The 18,494-nt window shown below is 46.2% G+C and overlaps 1 long non-coding RNA gene across 1 annotated transcript; it reads right to left on the reverse strand.

Annotated features, from left to right (window-relative positions):
• Positions 1-5,227: 5,227 nt before the first annotated feature.
• On the reverse strand, positions 5,228-8,487 carry LOC109313329. Its single transcript, XR_002102018.1, has 2 exons — positions 8,287-8,487; positions 5,228-5,810 (listed from the first exon to the last, which is right to left on the reverse strand). It is a non-coding gene; the product is annotated as an uncharacterized LOC109313329 (long non-coding RNA).
• Between the last annotated feature and the right edge of the window lie 10,007 nt (positions 8,488-18,494).

The following is an 18,494-nucleotide window of genomic DNA, read 5'->3' on the forward strand; positions in this document are numbered from 1 at the left end:
GCTTGTAAACTTAGAGAGTCTGAGAAATCCTTTGAAGCAGACAAGTGGGTGATTCCCCTTGCTGTATGGAATTCTCCCTGTGATCACAGTATAGCCTTAAATAAAGAAAAGCTGGCTCTGTCAGTCCTGATTCAACCACAACGCGAAGTTTGATTTCTTCCACAACAGGGAAATCCAGGGGAGCCTAAGGGCAAAAAAGAAGGCATATAAGTGGTGGAAGCAGGGGGAAACTACCAAGGAGGATTATACCTACTTGCCCTGCACTTGCAGGGAGGCAGTTAGAAAGGCCAAAGCAACTACAGAGCTGAGGCTGGCAACACAAGCTAAAGACAACAAAAAGTCTTTTAGGTCTGTAGGGAGTAAAAGGGAGGCACAGGGTAGCATAGGACCCTACTGAACAAGGAGGAGCAATTAGTGACAGACAGGGGGGACAAGGCTGAGCTATTCAATGAGTTTTTTGCCTCAGTGTTCCCGAACAGGGCTCAAGATAAGTCTCCTAATGGGTTCTTAGATGGGCAGCAGAGGGACACCAGCCCACCAACTGTTGACACTGACTTGGTGCAGAGTCACTTGGATGGACTGGATGTGTTCAAGTCAGCAGGCCTGGATGAGCTGCATCTGAGGGGACTGAAGGAATTGGCTGGTGTCATAGCAGGACCACTGGCACGGCTATTTCAGCACTCATGGTGCTCAGGTCAGGTCCTGGAGGAGTGGAAAAGGGCCAATATGGTGCCTATTTTCAAGAAGGGGTGGAAGGAGGATCCGAGTAATTATAGGCCAGTCAGTCTCACCTCCATCCTTGGAAAGGTCTTTGAAAACATTATGAAGGATGATATTTGTGCAAGTCCAGTGGGAAAAATAATGCAGCGGGGAAACCAGCATGGATTTGTAGCAGGTAGATCATGTCTGACCAATCTGGTTTTGTTTTATGACAGGGTCACAAAATGCCTAGATGCAGAAGTAGAGGTGGATGTTGTTTTCTTGGACTTTAGCAAGGCTTTTGATATGGTATCTCATCTTATTCTCATAAATAAATTAAGAGGCTGTGACATAGATGTTTACATGATCCGGTGGGTGGCAAATTGGCTTAGCCGTTGCACCATAGCGTGGTAGTAGACGGGTTGGTGTTGACCTGGAAGGATGTGGGTGGTGGGGTCCCACAGGGCTTGGTCCTTGGACCTCTACTTTTCAATATCTTCATCAGTGACTCGGATGTGGGTGTGAAGTGTACTCTGTCCAAGTTTGTGGAGGATACTAAATTGTGGGGTGAAGTACATGATCCGGAGGGTAGGGAATGATTGCAGGCAGACCTGGACAGGTTAGAAATGTGGGCAGTACACAATAGGATGCAGTACAACAAGCACAAGTGTGGAGTGCTGCACCTAGGGTGCAAAAATATCCAGCACACCTACTGGCTGGGAAGTGACCCTCTCAGCAGCACAGAAGCAGAAAGGGATCTCGGAGTCATAGTGGACTCCAAGATGAACATGAGTCGTCAGTGTGACAAAATCATTAGCAAAACTAAGTGCACTTGATTATGCATCAGCAGATGCGTGACAAATAGATCCAGGAGGTGATACTTCCTCTCTATGTGGCATTGGTCAGACCGCAGTTGGAGTACTGCGTCCAGTTTTAGGAGCCCTACTTCAAGAAGGATGTTGATAGACTCGAGAGGGTCCAGAGGAGGCCACTAATATAGTTAGTGGCTTACAGGACAAGCTCTGTGAGGAGAGGCTGAGGGACCTGGACCTCTTCACCTCCACAAGAGAAGGCTGAGAAGTGATCTTGTGTCCGCCTACAAATTCATTAGGGGGACGCAGCAAGGGATCGGAGATGCTCTGTTTACCAGGGCATCTCTTGGGGTAACAAGGAACAATGGTCACAAACTGACAAAGAGCAGATTTAGGCTAGATATCAGGAAAAATGTCTTCGTGGTAAGGGCAGCCAAAATTTGGAATGGGCTTCCAAGGGAGGTGGTGCTCTCCCCTACCTTGGGGGTCTTCAAGAGAAGGCTGGCTAGGCATCTGGCTGGGATCATCTCACCCCAGCACGCTTTCCTGTCTAGGCAGGGGGTCAGACTCGATGATCTGTTGAGGTCCCTTCTGACCCTACATCTATGAATCTATGACACACTTGGATGCTTATCTTGTTGGGGTGATCTGACCGCAGCTGACTTCCTGCTTTTTGGGTGGTGGGCTGGACCCAATGATCTTCCGAGGTCCCTTCCAGCCCTGATGTCTATGAAATCTACAAAATCTATGATGTTAGTTCTAGCTTCTAGACATTCCTATAACACAACATAGCAATCAATGTTTGAAGATACATAGTTTTGTTATATGAGTATGGAAGTGGAGGGAGAATTTACATGCAGGAACTGAGGGTCCTGCTGCAAAAAAAATTCAGGCACAGAGAAATCAAAGAGAACTGGTTTTTTACTCTTGGGAGCTACAAAATAGGCTAAGATGCAAAAAATAACCTGCTATGGGTTCCAGACACTCCGTCCCTTTTACCCAGTCACAGAGAATTTAAGCTTAGTTACACGGTGCCTGATCTTTCCATCTAGTGTTATCACGACCTTCTCCCGCAGCCCCTGACCAGATCCAGCTGAATTACCAATGGATTCTTCACTCTTATTCCATTCTTTTTCCCTCTGATCCTTAGGCAGATCTGTAAGAAGGGTTACATAAATTTCTCAGGGACATTTTTCTGATTTTTAAAATAAATTCACATCTTCTTCCACCAGTTTGTGTTTGTTCTCTGCCAGGCACAGGCAGAAGAGACATCAAGACAAAGTGGAAGGAAGTGAGAAGGAGGGAAATCAGAGCCTTGTAACCAGGAAAGCAGGGAGAAGGGACCTCTACCAGGGAAAGGAGGCACTGGCAATCACACAAACGGTAAGACAGGAAAAGGTGGGAGGGAGGGTCAAGGAGGAGAAAAGGACCAGGTACTCCTAAATCCCTTTTCCATTCTAGTAATGGGATAGAGACCCCATTACAGATATTGATGCAGTTGTTTCCTCTGTCTATACCCATGTTGGCTTGGGATGGGACTCCAAAGTGACTTGCTTTTGCACGTTACCTCTTACATCCACAGAGCATGTGCCTAATGAAGTGCCAACATTTGAAGCAATCAGGTGTTCCAGACCTCAGAAAAACCCATCTGCCCCCAGCTACTGGGGGAGGGGGGGACGGTTCTCTTCCATACTTGAGATATTTCCAAGGAGGGTCACATATGTCCTTCAATGCTGTTGCTGTTCTTATTGTACATAGCATTTGTACAAGGCATTGATGTTTCTTTGCTTCACAGAAAGAAAAAAAATGATGTAGCCCCTGCCTGAGGAGATGATGTTCCCACAGTGAACCATTTCAATATGCAAGACAGCCACAATGGCGTATCATTCCTAGAGATGGCCCCTCAGTCCGTTCTACAGCCCAGTCCCTTAAATCCCTCACCTGTGTCCTGATCATGCCTTGTCACGGTCAGAGCTGAAGGCAACTGCTTTTTCCCACAAAACCCAATTATTAAAAAAAAGAAGTAGATTGCACAGGGGAGGATGGATTCCCCCTTATAAAATCACAGAAACGCAAACTCAATCATCCCAAGTGAAGAAACCATACATCTTCAATTCATTTAAATGCAAAAGCAGCCACCTCACTAATATCTCAACTCCTTTTTTTTTTTAACCTTCCCAAGGGATTTACTGAGGTTGTAAAGTGTTTGGGGAAAGGCTATCTCTTTGCTTTTTGTATATCGCCTTGCGCAATGGAGTCCAAGAAAATCACCCAGTGTTTCTATGCCTTGTTTTCCCACCTGAAAAATGTGCATAATAGCACTCTATATCTATTAGGCACTTTTCCACCTTAAAGGTGTTTCTGAGGATGAATGCATTAAAGACTGTGAGGGGTTCAAATGTCATGGCAATAGGACCTATAGCAATGCTTGGGCAATACATCTCCCAATGGCCAATGCAGGATTATTACCTTGATATCCTTATCAGGGCTTTGTCCCATCCAGTTTTAGGTATGCCCAGGGATGCAGCTAATTTCACTGTTTCTACCCATTCTGCAGATGTTCCAATAGGCTGCTCAGCTATTACAGGGAGGAGTACAGCATAAATGCTGAGAGGTTGAGGAAATATTTCATGTTTTCAGCTGCAGTTTAGACTCCTTTGCATAAGACAGAGACACACGCTGAGAAATGGCCACTCATACTCTTTTATGCTGGGCACCAGCAGAACAGATTGCTCAGAAGCAGAGGAACATGAAGCCAAACAAGTAGCGGCAGCAGCTAGGGTCCCTCCTTCTCTGCACTGTATGTATTAATGATACTGGCACAAGACCTGGCCACTTATCCCATTAAACCCTTTGAAATTAATGGGGCAGTTTCTCTAGGACTCTCCACAAATGGAGGGGAAAGCCATGGGATGTGAAGCAGGCAAAGCCAGGTCTGGTACCCCAGAGAGTGTTGACAACAAGGGGGATGACAGTCCTCCCTAGCACATGGGCCCTAGGCTGCTTTTGCCAGAACAGAATCATGATGCTCAGAGGAAGGGGCAGCCTAAGTCCGGCAGGTTCAGTCCTGTCCGCACTGAAGTCAATATATTAACACAATGGGGAAGAGGAGGAGGAGGATGAAGATTTGGCAGGGGCGTTTCAAAGATTCTCTCTAGCATGGAGTGAGTGGACAAGCTGAGACACCATTCAAACTGCTCACACTCTGAGGGCAGGGGAGCACGTGTCTTTGTCTACAGGGTGTTCATACTGATAGAGATGTCATCACTGCCTTAGGAAGGCTTTGAGTCCAACCCTGCTCCCCCGCCCACTGATTCAGGTCCGACGCCACTCCCCCCCACCGCTTTGGGTCCAACCTCATTCCCCCTTCACCCCCTACCGCTTCAGGTCTGACCCTGTTCCCCTTGCCCTCTTCCCCCCCATCGCTTCGGGTCCTCCTGGCCCGCGCCTGCCTGCTTCCCTGCTCCCCTCCCTCCATCTCTCTGCTGACAGTTCTGGGGGGGTGCCACCAACATGATCCCCCCCGTTGCCCTCAAGCAGGGAGGTGGGGGAGCCCCACTGCTGGGACAGTCAGGGCGTGTTCTCCACTGCCAAACTTCCCTGGCAGTGGCTCAATCTTGGGCATGCACAGCCCAGGCCATCCAGCCAATTGCTGCCCGCCCTCTTAGTGGCACGTGTGCAGTTAGCCAGAAGCATTACAGACAGACAGACACACAGACAGGCAGACTAAGCCTTTTATTATATTAGAATAATGCTTATTGATGCACACTTAACACCCCACAAAAGATAGCTACTTCACATCTTTTCTATGTGTAGTAGATGTTGGACCAGTGGAAAAGTCTGAACATGACTTGTTTTACATGAGGAGGCCATTGCGCATCGGCAACCACACAGGTCCTGGTGGAGGAGAAACCTGGGTCTGGTGGCAAGAAGATCTAAGATAACTGGGGTTACTCTTCCACTGCAGCCTTCATCTACCTTCAAAGCCAGTGAGAAGTATGTCTTCTGCATCCTCCTGCTCCACTGCCGAGGTCTTTGTGTTGTGTTGGACTGCTTTTCATCTGATACATCACCTTTGACCTTACCACCATGGGTGACCCTACCAGGAGTACAAGACTCCTGATGGTGTCACTTTTAGAGTTATCAGTGCGCACAAGCCTCCCCACCCCATCGAGGTGGCAGTCCAGTGCATGTAAAGCATGCAGACCACTTTCCCTGGTCTTCCTCGGTGTTGTCCTTTTCATGAGGTAGATATGCCTGGAGTCAGTTTTGGCCCTATTTTAAAACCACTGCCAAACCCTAAAGAACAGCAAAGCAGAGACAGTGACCAAAGAAAACTGAGCTGAAAAACGGTATCTGCAGCAGGGTGACTTTGATTTAAATTAAATCAATTTAAATCCCAATATAAATCACTGGTCAGGAAGCCTTGATTTAATTATTGTTTTCTACAAAAAGTGCATTCTTGTTGTTTGATATAACCTTAATACATATGATTCACAACTCAGAGACAGATGTACAGTAGATAGATGTAGGTTTCATTTTTAGAAGGTACACACTATGCATTTTAAAGCAGTGATTTATTTTGATATTTTTTTGGATTAATTTTGCAGCTACATCAGAAAACTGAATTGTGATTTAACTTCTTGAAACTTTGCACTTTTAGAGAGAGGTAAGGGCTTGACTGTGCATAAAAACTTGCAGAAAAACAACAGGGTTGACGGGTAGGTAATCAGGTCTGTTATCTCTCATCTCCATATACTGCTGTTAACAAGGATGTTCTCTCTCAAGGCACAAATCCACCGTTTGAGAACTGAAACTAAGCATCACAGAGATTCTTAATGAGATCTTTAGACTGAGTACTGAGTCCCATTGGGTAGAGTGGTTTTCTTTAATCTTTACTAATCTACAGGAGCCTGTGGGAACGTGGGAAGACTGGGCCTCTAATATAGTCCATGGCCTGTTGTGACCTATTTATATTTTTTTTCTATAATGGTTACATGAATATATGGTCTCAAATAGTATATAATTAGAAGTTATAATCCCTATTCCATGATGATATCTTTGAGCTTTAATATATCTTAAAATTAAACTATCTTTATATAGTTTTTTTAAAAATCTTAACAAAAATATGATTCAATTTTAAAAATCCATTTTTTATTATTTATTTTTTTTAATTGTTGATTTTTATCCACACTTATCTGCAGCATGTTTTACAGCCTGTGGGTATCTCATAAATCATCTCCAACACTTAAAACTGCTGTGAGTACTGGAGAGGAGAGCAACAAATCCTCATTGTGTCTGGGAAGACCAGGAGCCAGAGTCTGCTCTGTTATACTGGTATCAATCCAGTGTAATCCCAGTGCTCACTTCTCTGACTCTCTTGTGCAGGTTACTGACTGGGTGGGGGGTGCTTTTTAGGATAAGGATTGAAGCAAAAGGAGGAAGGTCATGGCCAAAAGATTGGGATGTCTCCGGGCCAACTGCCCTGTTTGGTTCCACAATGTCTCTATTACCCTTTAGGTAGAATAGCTTTGCCATGTGGCACCAGGCAAGTAGTAAAGAATGCTCATTCCTTTCCTCCTTCACAAATGAGATTTACCAATAAACTACAAGGAAGCCAATTATGCTGCAGACAGGTCAGCGCAGGTTGGAGCAGCCTGCACTTTCTGCCGGCTCACAAGCTGCGTAACACAGGGGTAAGAGGAGAAATAACAAGCACACGGATAGTGTCAATGCTGCCATGTTTCCATTGTTGAACTGCCACTCAAACACCTTGTTAGGCATGGGTGTGACGTCAGATGCATGTCTAACAAACTCTGCTGTCACTCAAAACCCTTTTAACAAATGGAGATGGTGACAGCTTGCAATGCGGTGCTCCAGCCCTCCCCAGTGTTTTCTTTTTTTAAACACGAAGATTAAAAATTAAAATTTCTGGTCAGCTACAACTCTCCCTGGCAAGGAGCTCACAGCTGTGGCTGTCATGGTTTATAATGTTGCATCGTATGGGGAAAATTAACTACAAATGGAATCTCTATGTGCTCTAATGAGCTGGCTAGTTGTCCTCTGTGGGGCAGCATCAAAACTGTTCAACTGTGTGCCATAGTCCCCCTTACCAAAAATACCTGACAAAGATTCTCCTTTACAGCAAGTGATAAGAGTTGGTGAAGAAAGATCTGAATGCAATTCCTGGCATTATGAAGGTCCTAGTGGCCGTGGGATATAGCATAATCATAGTAGCATGAGCTATGCTGTCCCAAGGAGTCACTGTTTCTCTCTGGCTGGGAGATGGGAGGAAGGAGTCTACTATACCCATTTCCAGAGTGTCGGAGAACTTTATAAATGCCAGTGGTTAGACCTCTGCTTCTCTTCCTTCCTCCACCCGCTCTTTACTTGGGTCTTTTTCTTCTTCCTTGTGGGGATGCCAAGCCAAAGAAGTGGGTTTGCACTTTGTTCCAGGAGTTCTTGGTCTGACCTGTGACACTCAGGAGAGGGCAGGTCACAGGTCTCAGAAAGGCACAAACCTCCCTCCTGTGCCACCATGCCTTGTCACTGTGCAGCTCATTCCATGGAGCAGCGAGGGAGGAGGGCAGCCTCCAGCTCTCCTGCTCCCTCTCAAGTTGTTCCCCTTTTCTCCTTTATCTCATGCAGTGCCAGATCTCAGGTACTGTAATATTTTCTTCAGCCTGTTAGCAAATCCTCCTCATGCTCCAGGAGGTCACCTTCCTTAATCTATGATGTCTGATTGCATAACAGTGATACCGAACAAATAGCTTACATTTCATCTTCATTTCCTTTCATCTCAAGTGCCAAATGAATTCCTGGACAGTCACTGCTTCAGCACAGGGCTGGGGTCATGCACTGGCCACATTAACTTTAAAAAGGAGTCATATGAAATGGGCTAAAAGGAGGAAATATGAACTTGGTTCCAAAGTCTCTGTTGCAGCAGCCAAGCCAGTGAAGGGTCCCAGAGCAGAACTGCCACTTGCAATTTCAGATGCTCAAATATCAATCTGCCTTCTTTCCCCCCCTCCCCCTGTGCCCAATTCTATAATTAAGGGCAATGATCAATTCTCATTACTCAGCCTTCGACAACACCCGTGCTCTGCATTCAGTCCAGGTGCCCAGGGGAGAGGACAAGTGCAAGAATCTAAATGGATACAATAGTTAGGTAATTCTGGTCCCTATATAATGGGCATTGACAAATGAGAGAGAAAGCACTCAAGACTCTGGGAAAATGAGTTCCCTGATCAATACTTCATTAATGTATAAATATGCAGAGCCCTGTTCTCAGAAGAAGTGCTAGCCCAAGCTTTACTTGGCCTAAACAAGTTCAGGGCTTTGATGAGAGGCAGTATAGGCTAGTAAGTAAGAGATCACAGGTTTCTGTTCCTTGCTCTGTCACAATTCCCCATATGACCTTTGACCAGTCACACAGATTGTCTGTTTGCACACTCAGCTCCTCTGTGCACACGGGTGATGTTTTCAAAAGTGCTTTGGGGGCTTAGCAAGCTTAGTCCCATTTCCAGAAGTGACAAAGAGCCAGTAAAGCAGTCCACTTGCTGTAACAGCATACCAGGCAGCCTGATCAAAAGCACTCTGAAGTTAATGATAGTCTATCTCCTGATTCTGGCTTAGGCCGAAGCATACCTGAAAACTGGAACATAGGATTATTATTATTGCTGTAGCTCCTAGAGGTCTTAAACCTGCTGTACCAGGTGCTGCAAAAATACAAAGGAAACTACAATCCCTACTATAAAGATGAGCTCTGATCAGGTCTGGCTAATGCTGTAAGAGATTTCTGGGGTTTATGACCTGGGAATGAAAATGCACTCCCTGCAAAAAAATCCCATTTAGCATGCAGTTCTCAGTGCAGACTGACCAGCTTGTGTGTTTGGAGAACAAAAGGCGATGCGACATATGAGTCTCCTCTCTCTGGTGCTGACTCACAGCTCCTACACAATCGCTGTCAAAGCCCTCAATGCAATTCCAAGCCAATGCATAAACAACCCAGATTCAACCATTTCTAGCTCTGCAACACAGAAGACAGTGTCTTAATGGTGCACTCTAAACACTGGCAAGTGCTAGCCTTGTGGGGCAATGGGGTCATCACAGGCAGCAGGAAGACTGAAAAAGCACTTTGGAGCAGGGCGCTCCATCTCCCAGGCCCTAGCAAGCAAGGCTCTGTACCATGTTGGCTAACACTTTTAAAGGTCTAGCATAAACAATACAGCCTTAAATGTATAAGAGGAACCCAGGCTTTAATTTGCTCAGCTTAGCACATGTTCAGGTCTACCCTACTTTGTCTATGCTTGGTGTTTAGAACATGCTAGCTCACAAGTCTTAGCTAACAGCACACCTCTGGGTCTGATGTTTGATTCTTGGGTTTAAAAGATAAAGGAATATTCCAGGCTTCTCTGCATTACAGGGCTACTGCTGCCACAGCTATGTCAGCAGAGGGACGGGGGCAAACCCCCTCCTGGTGATGTGACATAGGAGCAGAAGGGGTTGTTCTTTCTGCTTCTTTCCACCACCTCCCTGTCTGCTGACAGAAACTGTCTTCTGTCAGCATAACTGTGTCCAGACAGGGTGGGTTGTCCGCACAACTACTTCGGCAACACTTTGTACTGTGGACCAAACTGCCAGCATCAATACTTTACTTGGAATTAGTGCATCTAGTGATTCAGTCCCAAATGGAATATGGGCTACTGTCAGCAATTTTATATTCCCTTTTTATTTTTGTAAAGGCACCCAGAAACCTAAGAGACTGGAACTGGATTCCTTGTCTGGTTGGTAGTGAGAGAAACTCTTCACCATTACACAGTTGTTTGAGAGATTCGTTGGTCTCAATCCTGACTGAACATCATGAAACCCACAATTGGCAGCTTGGCTGCCGTAGTCCGTTGACACACTAAAGACTAGTTAGGTTATAGAGACCAAACTGCACCCTTAAACCAGTTGAGATATGTGTACTTCTGTATAACCATCGGGGCAATATAAAAGGGTTTAGTGGCTGGGTAGCCTACTCACTTAAGAGTGCACAGAAACCCACTGATATATTTAATATCAGCAGCCTGTGGAAATGATTTCCACAAACAAATTCAAGCCAGTGACCTATAGAAGTGAAAGGCTCCATGACTGATTACCATTGCTTACACCAGGGGTGGCCAGCCTGCAGCACGTGTGCCACAAATGGCATGGGCAGCCTGTGTGTGTGATACACAGCAGATCAGGGAGGGGGCAGGCAGCAGAGCAGCAGATAGAGCAGAAAACAGAAAGAAGAGCAGCATATAGGGCAGGGAGCAGAAAGCAGAGCAACAGACCAGGCAGGGGAAGGAGAATTGGAGTGGCACACGGTGAGGGTACGTGGCTTATTTGTGGCACATTGGCCAAAAAGGTTTGCCCCCACTGGATTACACCATCTGGTTTGCCAGACTTCTTTTCAAGTTATGGCCAATGACCTTCGTTATCTTTTGTGTCTAGTTTATTGTAATTGAATAGTTTGCACTCTCTGCTCACTTAGCTCTGTATGTTATTGATAGGACCAGTGTCACAGTGTCAGCAACTAGGCTGGCAGGTCTCATGGGACAGCCAGGAACCATCAGCATTTAGGTCTTCCTTAGAGAATGCTTCTGTGGAGAAAGCTGAATGTGAGATGCAGAGGGAAGGGTTTGATTTTCTTGTTCCATTTCCTACTCATTTTTCTTTGGATTGTTAATCACATTTCGAATGACGGAGGATGTATTAATAGGACATTTCAATTCATAATGTCCCCATCTCCCTTTTCTCACTGTCTTCGCTTCCTGGAACACTGAGAGCCTCCTTCATATTAATTAAAACAAATAAGATGCTCATACATCTCATTAGGGTAATTTGGAATTTAAATCCATGAGCAGTTCCTCCTAATGAATACTGTGAAGAGAGTCGGCGACAATCTCATTCCCTCCTTCCTTGTGCATTTTTGCTCAGCCTCTTCAGAATAACAATGTGCTGTAAAAGCTCAGTCCTTGGCCAGATTCCAGCTCAGGTAATAACATCCTGCCCCTAAATGCCTCCCATGCTCTCAAGAGGAAATACTATTCCTCCTCGCTAAGCTGTTGGGCAATGTTGCAGTGCACAGTTAAAGAGTTGCCATGTTCCTCCCCAGTGAGATCTTGTAGAACACGTACGGCATCTATATCTCAGGGAGTGGGAAGGCTCATTATATAATAATATATTAAGGCCTAATTTTTGCTGGGGTTCAAGCTGGTCCTTAACCCTATGCCCTTAATTACACGTGGCTGCAGCACTGTGCCCACAGACAGATGATTAGCTATCTAATGGCTGGCACTGAAAACCAAGGTTTGCTGGAGGTCCAAAACTGGACATGTAGTTATGTTCCAGCACAATTAGTGGCTGCTGTTTGTAAAGGCAGCCCTCACCATTTGCAGCAGGTTTGAGATCTACAGAAGGAAGGTGCCCCAGAAATGCAAAGTGCTGTTCTCAGCTCTTCTATGTGCACTGAACTCACCCCATAAAATAAGAGCTCTCTTGCATTTGACAGGGATTGTAACACCCACACACGTGAATCGGAGCTGGAGGGGAATTTTATATATAGTTCTCTCCTTCCAGCCTTGCATTGTTCTGTTCAGGAGTCAAATCAGGTGAGTTCTAAGAGTTTGAGTTCAGTCAGAGGTTCAGAAATTCAAATGGGTAGGTGCTGTAGGATGTGCGTGACGGCGGCGGGGGAGTGGTAGCAGGGGAGGCAGAATCATTGTAGAAAACATGACCTGGAAAAGCTAACCCTCTCCTGTTTGTTGGTCAGGGATCTCACACACACACACACACACACACACACACACACACACACACTTAAGGATTTACATAGGGTTTTGCACAGGTCAAAGAATTAGAACCAAATTCAGGGTTTTCTTAATACTCAAATTCTCTTAAAGGAAATTTCTCAATAAACAGAAACCACTACTATTTCTTTATTCAATTAAGAGGCAGTTACCAGCAGGGATATGCCTGGGTGTTTAACTCAGCTAAGTCCCATAGCAGAAAGGGAAGTGTTTTGTCAATTAAACCTGTGTCTGCAATTCAAGGGTGTCTTTTGCCATGGAAGTGCTTGTGGCCTCTAAGGAAGTCAAAGGCAGGGGTCAGGTGGAAGAATGGGCTAGGATGGCTCTGGGCAAGAGAAGGGGAAGCAGAGATGCAAGAGTGCTGCTCTTGGGAACAGCAAGCTGAATGAAGAATGGGAAGTTGGTGATTTCTGAGCTTAACAGTAATGGGTAGGAGGAGAGTGATGACATGCACCTGTCATCCCAATGGAGCAGGAGAAGCCAGATTGACATGCTTTGTCCATGGACCACTCCAGGTTTGGAGCCCCCACCAAAGCCTCTGGCCAAGGCTCCTCTGGGCCTGAATTAAGAGTGTTAGCCTCAAATCTCCTAATTGAGCCAGAATCTTCTCTTTAATAGCATTCATTCCTGCACCCATCTAGCTAAAAAGAATTTAACCGCTTTGCTAATCTCATTCTATTTCAGAGGTTTGTTCCAGTTTCCTTACAGTGTAAGCTGGGATAGCAGAGGTCTGCTGTGCTCATTATACTAGATTTGGGCTTCATCTTGAGCTCCCAAGGGGATGGCTGTCTGCTCACAGCCTGCAAGATCTGCCCTCTGTCTCTCTTAGGATACACTACTGTTCCTGCCACTCAGGAGAGGTGCTGGGCTAGGGTATGGCTGTGCAGTTACCCCTTGTCCTGTTGTCTCTATTCCTTCCACTACCTCCAGGTGCTATTTACTAGACCCCAGCTGCTCATCCATCCGGCCTCCCCCATCTAGTCCCTCACATACCTGATTGCACTCATCTACCCTGCCCAGACATCCTTTCCTGACATTAATGCTGCCTCCCCATTCTCTCTGCTCCTTTAAGTCAATTTTCAAAGCCCACTGCATCAAAGAGCCTTGTAAGCTGGCATGCACATGGGCATATGTATAAGGAAAGAACAGTTTGGAGACCATACCTCACTCCCCCCGGCAAATGCTCCATCATATTATCACCACTGTCACTTTCTAGAGTTCATTTCTCTTTCCTTTGCTTCCAGTTCCCTTGGATTGGCAGCTTTCCGGAGCTGCAGCTCTGTCTGTGTAGTTGACAAAACACCATGAATAGCCACAGCTCTGTCCAGGTCACACAGTCTGGTAACATGATCCAGATCTGCTGGTGTTAACTGCTTCAGCTCCACTCAAGTCAGTGGTACTGGGCTGGTCACAGCCTGGTGGCAATGCTAATAATTTCCTCTACATCCTCCTGGAAAAAGTCTTTCCACAACAACAGTGACACAGCTCTCACCTTCTCTTCTGCTCTAGGTCTTGGTGCTGACAACCCCTACTCCCCATAAAGCCCTACCAAATAAAAATAAGGAATGCAACAAAACCTAAAAGGCCAAGCAAATTCAAACCCTAACACTGCCACCCTGAGCAGAATGTGGAATCCTGAAGGGGGAGAGATGTCAGCCACTTGCTACTGGGGTGTAGGTTGTTGCCATGTTGGTCTAAGGACATAAGCAGACAAGGTTCTTTGGGTGGATCTGATATCTTTTATTAGACCAACTTATAACCTACCTGACATCTGACTCCCCAGATGCCTCTCCACTATTCATCCCCCTTCTCTCCCCCCCACACCTGGCCTGTCTCTCACCCATTGACTCCTCAGTCTACATCTTCAGAGACTGCCTATCCTGTATGCAGCCCAGTCCAGCCTCCGGTTTCTTTACTTTTCATTCCATCCAGGAAGAGCGCACACCAACTGCAGAAACTTCCTCAGCCTGACAAAGGTTTTCTGAACCTGAAAGCTTGCTTAATTTTTTTTTCCAACTATTTAAGTTGGTCTAATAAAAGATATCAGATTCACCCAAAGAACCTTGTCAGCCACTTCCATTGATTTGACAGAGAAGAGGCTCAGGTTCCATGGGGATAGGTGGCTCTATAAAGGCCCTTGAGTGGAAAGATTTAAGGTAGCCTGTCTGTTATGCCTATGCAGAGGAAAAAGCACCAGGAGGTACATCAGCATCTCATGCTGGAGGCCACAGTGCAGGGAGGAAAGAGCATCCTCAGAGCTGTTCCTCCCCACTCTTAGGCAGGTGGAGGTAGGGATTTGGCAAGGCATAGCAAGTTGGGCATCAAACCACACAAGTGTGCCATGGGCTGTCTGCTGTGCTGCCTACTGGGGTAGATGCTCATGCACAGAAGAAACAAAGCAGATGGTGACTCTCTCTGCATGACAATCTGCTGCCCAAGCTGCTTTGGGGCCAAGGTAATAATGTGGTACCCCATCATGCAAGGCCGTGAGGATGCTCTTATTAGCCTAAATGATTAAATTGCCCTCTGTTGAGAGGAACAAATCTGCCAGCCAGTTCCCTTCTGTTGTGCCTTTAGCAATGAGTGCCTGGAAGGCTGGTATCCAACTTTCCAAGGGAAGCATTCAAGAAAGCACCACACTCAGAGCCATTCAGTCAGTCTGCAGGATGATTTCCGTTCCTGGTGGTTTGGTTGCTACCCAGAGATTTTCCCATGTTGCTGTCTGCTGTTGTTTGTTCCTCTGCAGCCCTTCACCCACCATTGCCCCCTGAATCCATGCCAATAGTCCACCCTCCATTTCTTCTCCATCAAAAAAATACCAAGAGCCACATGAATAAAATAATCTGCTGGAAATTACCCATCTTGAAATACTCATCCACTACAGTGATGGGGGAGAGACTGGTGCCTGCAGGAGAGAGAGATCCTGGCACTTGGGCAGTCAACATGGCTGCCCAGAAGGAGTGCCCAAGCTGGGGTAGATGTGTGTGCTGATTGCTAGGGAAGTGCCTTCTTCTCATTTGTTCAATGCTGCTGAGGTGCTCAGCATGCTAAAAGTAAAGGCCTTTGGCATGCACATTCTCCCAGTTTGCTCAGCAAAACTGCAGTAGTTGAGTTGTCTATGAAATCCCGTGCATGCTACTGTATACAGACCTGTCTTCCACCATTTGCAGATATGGCTCATTGGAGACAGCCATAAAACAGGAGGCAGGAGGAAGGAGTTTGAAGATGGCTCAGAGAGAGTGGTGAAGCCTGGAGCAGAGGGCTAGCAGCTGGGTCCCAACCACAGGTTCCATCTGTGGCCTGGACCTGCATCCCTGAGAAATGAAGAGAATAAAAGCCACCTTCTGAGAAGGCTCAGAAAGTAAATCAGTGTTTAAATGATAGTTGTATTAGGCCAGAGATACAACCTGTTCATGTCTTGCAGAGAAAGCATAAGAGCTCTTACCAGCCCAGACAGCTACACCCATCCCAGCCACAGGAGGTCAAGACATATGTAGTTAACACTGCAAAGTGTGCAAATAACTCCCACCTGAGACCAGTTCACTACAGTTCTCCACAGGATGACGAGGATGAGGGCCCCATGCAAGCCTGCAGGGAAGTTTTTATTTCTGTTCTCTCGCACTATATATGCCAAATTTCTTCCTCCCCCTCCTCCCTCTTATCAGGGGTTGTTCTCTCTGCCTTTAGAGTCCATAGCAGCACAAGACTCTTCCAGAAACCTTTCTGAGGGTGCTGCAGCCATACTTAAGAGGCAGCAGTGGGTAAGGCGATCCTCAAAAGACCATCTCTTTGAGCAGACCTTGATGTGAAGTGCAGTATTTATACTTCAGTACCCATAGGGGCTAAGCATGTACTTATAATGGTCTCCTTGGCATCCCTATAGACCATGTCTCTCCATGGGAAGGATCCTCAAGGATCCCCCTCACCTATTAAAACACATGAAGTTTCAGCTTGCAGCTTCTTCCATGCAGAGCTGATTCACCATGCAGCCTGTGAATAAGTTATGTGTAACAGAAGAGCGTGGCTGCCAGAAAACATCAAATTACTTCCTTTCATCACCACAAATTAGAAACGCTCCTCCTACTGAGAGAGCCAGGCTTCACTCCAATTAAAAGTCAGCATGGGAGTAGTTTTTCTCAGTCTCCTGAGAGTTGTGACTCCCATCACAGCACCAGCCCGTAGCAGGGCGTTCTGCTTCTGGCCCAAACAGGGAGAAGACCTTAAATCAGAGATGGAGAAGCCAATGGTCCATCTGGTACATGTCATGGTCAAGGCAGGATGGCTCCTTGCTTTCTACTTCCCTGTGCCTTCTCTAAATTAATTTAACTGCTTGAGACTTGTCCAAGTGCAAAGGAAGTACTGCCTGCAAAGAGTAGCCACTCCTCACACCCCTCAGCCTGGTGTCATCGGTACCCTCACAGCCTGGAAGGAGCATGGGATAAACACCAGCAGGCGGGAGAGCTGACATTCCAGCCACATGTTCAGCAGAAGAGGGAGAGGCAGTCTCTGCAGTGAGGGCCATACAATCCAAATCAACTCTACAGCAAAACCCTTGGGGCTGAGACAAGAAGAGGGGGTGTTTTAGAGCTCAGCTTGCTGCAAATGCACTGGCTTCAGACAGTAGTGGAGGAGGTGGGAGAGAAACTGCAAGCTGCGCCAGTGCCTCTAAAATACCAGGGATGTCCTTTTCCCACATCAGTCCCACATTTCTCCCTGCAATCTGTGTCGGAGCAGGAAGGCAGGAGCTGTCCTGCAGCCTTTCACAGGAGGAAGACAAGCTGTCCCTCTCAGATAGAGGGCCTGTCCAATTGCCATGCTGCTGCATCTTCATGATGGCCTGTGCTTTGGTGCGAGAACCCCATCTCACTACAGACTGTCCATAGGAGGGATCAGTTTCCCTTCTTAGCCCTGCACTTAGCATGCATGAGAATTCAGCCAGGACCTTTCCTTACCTCTGATCAGCTTCTCGTTCTGCTGTTTTGTTTCTTAAAAAATAAACCTATGAAGCCCAGAAGCAACCAGGGATGTTCCTGAGGCAAGACTTAGTTTATATTCACAGTCCATTCCTCTCCCATAAGAATAAATCAGGTTAGACCTGAAGGAGAAACCTTGCATTGATCTTTAAATCAATGCAAGCAGAGACCCCACATTTATACTGCACACATAATTTTCCTTTACAGGTTTGCAAGCAATGAGAGGAGAGATGAATGTCAGCAATGAACCACTTTGTATGTCTGTATTTATGTTGGCCAGTGTAGAGAAGGGACTGGTTTAACTATAGTGCACGCTGCTTTAATGTAGAAGCGATGTGTCTGTAATGTAAAGGCCTCTATGGTGCTGCTCACCTCCCCTGAGCAGGACACCGTGACACAGTGCTGTGAGAACAGGGTATAGTACAGTGGAAGAGAAGCAAAACTTACAGGTATAAACACAGCAGCCCTGTGTTGCTCTGCTACTGCAACTCTGAGGGCTGGTTCAGGAAAATTAACTGGTGAAGTCTGGAGTTCATGTACCCTGAAGCAGACAGTTCAGACATATTTGTGGGATGACATTAAAATAGAGACTGAGGAGATAGCAGAAGATCACTCTTCTGGAATGAAAACTATCCCAAAAAAGAAAGGGCATATAGAGAATTAACTTTCCATTGAAGAAGTCAAGTTGGTGAATCCTCCCAGCTAAGGGAAAAAGAAAAAATAGCAGATAGAGAAGCAGAAAAGTGGTTTAAAGTTACTACTGCTGCCTAAGTGTCTGAGTTGCTGGCTCAAACTGAATGGCTCCTCAAGCCAGATTTTGGAGCTAGTTAAGTGTTTGCTTGCTCCTCACACTTGTGTGTATGACAATCACAAGCGTACTTGTAACCTAGGTAACTATGAATATGAATTGCTGGTGATATTTCTTCTGAATTGCTGCATGTACAGTTATCTGGTAGTCAATGGCAAGTGAAGGGCACAATGACACACTGACTTAGGGTGGTCACCTGTCCCTAACTGGGCGGGACAGTCCCAAAATGTAACGATCAAGTCCCAGTCCTGGGCTGAATGATTCCTGGGCCACTCAGACATGCACGTGGCCAGCAATACAGCCAGGAGCAGCTCCCCCAGCTGCCAGCACGTAAGTCAATGGGGACAAGGAAAGGGCATAGGCA

This window comes from Crocodylus porosus, unplaced genomic scaffold (genome assembly GCF_001723895.1).
Source record: "Crocodylus porosus isolate Cpor-Errol unplaced genomic scaffold, CroPor_comp1, whole genome shotgun sequence".
NCBI classification, from domain to species: domain Eukaryota; kingdom Metazoa; phylum Chordata; order Crocodylia; family Crocodylidae; genus Crocodylus; species Crocodylus porosus.